This window comes from Schistocerca americana, chromosome X (assembly GCF_021461395.2).
Source record: "Schistocerca americana isolate TAMUIC-IGC-003095 chromosome X, iqSchAmer2.1, whole genome shotgun sequence".
Lineage (NCBI taxonomy): Eukaryota > Metazoa > Arthropoda > Insecta > Orthoptera > Acrididae > Schistocerca > Schistocerca americana.
In genome coordinates this window covers 753,618,920-753,620,832 of record NC_060130.1, presented here as the reverse complement: position 1 = coordinate 753,620,832, position 1,913 = coordinate 753,618,920, and the positions used below count along the sequence as shown (strand labels likewise).

The 1,913-nt window shown below is 36.1% G+C and overlaps 2 non-coding genes across 2 annotated transcripts; both read left to right on the top strand.

Annotated features, from left to right (window-relative positions):
- Positions 1-757: 757 nt before the first annotated feature.
- Trnai-uau lies at positions 758-831 on the top strand. The gene has a single exon. It is a non-coding gene; the product is annotated as a tRNA-Ile (tRNA).
- Positions 832-1,194: 363 nt separating this feature from the next.
- Trnai-uau lies at positions 1,195-1,268 on the top strand. The gene has a single exon. It is a non-coding gene; the product is annotated as a tRNA-Ile (tRNA).
- Positions 1,269-1,913: the final 645 nt, after the last annotated feature.

Below are 1,913 nucleotides of genomic sequence, written 5' to 3'. Positions count from 1 at the left end.
ACATTTTCTACTACACATATGCAGTCAAGCAACTGGTGAAACAATTTTTAGAGTTTGTCAAAACTAAAAACTGTGAAATAGGCGAATTAAAAATATAGAAAAGATGGTTACAGAGCAGTTTGTAGACAATGTATTAACCAGTACCATAAGACACAGTGACATAATAAACGGATGCTGTATATATGTGGAAAATAAATTTCTAAATGTTATTGCAAAGGAGATTTGAATATGTTTCCTATAATAAATATTCAACCATATTATGAGTACTGGAAAATTGTGAACAAACTAAGCATGATAAAAACCAATTAACTGTCACCAAAATAAAAATTTCGTTGTGTTTGTTCAAATCTGTCATTTAAATACAAAAGTGCCAATTAATGTAATTCACAGTATTTGGTAATATAACAAAAAATATATGTGGTACGTTCAGAACTAAGTTCCAATTTGGCAGAGCTACTAATGAAATGTATTAACAGTTAATTTTATGTGTTTTTACATAAATAAATCAACTAATGATAAATATTCAATTAACTTATATTTGTATCCAAGAACTGATCATAATAGAGAAATCTGATATTAAAATGCACACAGGTTGCCCAAACTCTTATGGGAATCGCTAAAGCGTGCGTGAGTAATGAGTGGGTGGGCAAATGTCTATAAGGTTCAATACATATGTAAAATTGTGGACAGCTGGGAATGTGAGTCTCACGGGAAGCGTACTGGGGATAAGTCCCTGCAGTCGCGCTATTCATCTGTTTCCTCGGTGGCTCAGATGGATTGAGCGTCTGCCATATAAGCAGGAGATCCTGGGTTCGAGTCCCAGTTGGGGCACACATTTTCAGCTGTCCATATCGAGGTATAACAACAACGCCTGTCGGCAGCTGAGGTTGTCAGTTAGTCATCATTTATTCCTGGGAAAAGCTGCACAGTCATCGACAGTAACTGTTCTTTAGAGAACGAGTTACTATCTTTGTATATATGGTTAAGGCTACCCAGCCATTGACCTTCGTTTGTGCGAATGCACACAGGTTGCCCAAACTCTTACGGGAATCGCCAAAGTGTGCGCGAGTAATGAGTGGGTGGGCAAATGTCTATAAGGTTCAATACATATGTAGAATTGTGGACAGTTGAGAATGTGAATCTCACGGGAAGCCTGCAAGAGATAAGTCCCTGCAGTCGCGCTATTCATCTGTGTCCTCGGTGGCTCAGATGGATAGAGCATCTGCCATATAAGCAGGAGATCCCGGGTTCGAGTCCCGGTCGGGGCACACATTTTCAGCTGTCCACATCGAGGTATAACAACAACACCTGTCGGCAGCTGAGGTTGTCAGTTAGTCATCATTTATTCCAGGGAAAAGCTGCTCGGTTGTCAACAATAACTGTTCTTTGGAGAACAAGTTACTATCTTCGTATATATATTTGTCTTTAATATATTTATGTTTTCATTAAAAATTTGATTCCTAAGCTATAGTCCCAGTTATAGGAATCATTTATTTGAGCTCATAATGTCTATAAAATTTGAAAAACTTTCATCATCACAGGTTTCAATGTATTGAATTTCCATTAGCACATGCATTGTCGAGAAAAAAGGTGTGAAAATGATGACATGATTTGAAACTTTTATAACTAGATCTCATGCTGAAATTACACGATTTATCTTTGAAATATTCAAAACATATTGGAAATCTCTTTGGACAAATGTTTTGATCGTTGCAAATCAATTTTGGGAATACTTGAAAAATGTTAAACATTTTTGAAGGATCACAAAGGAGTTAAAATGCTTGAAAAAACACCAATTGTTTCTCTAGTTCATCAGTTTGACTTTTTTGTTTTTGAAATCGACTCTTTGGGCAATTCATGTACTTTGCTTTAAATTTCGCTATTTTCTTGTTGTTCTGCCTTGAGTTTTAAAA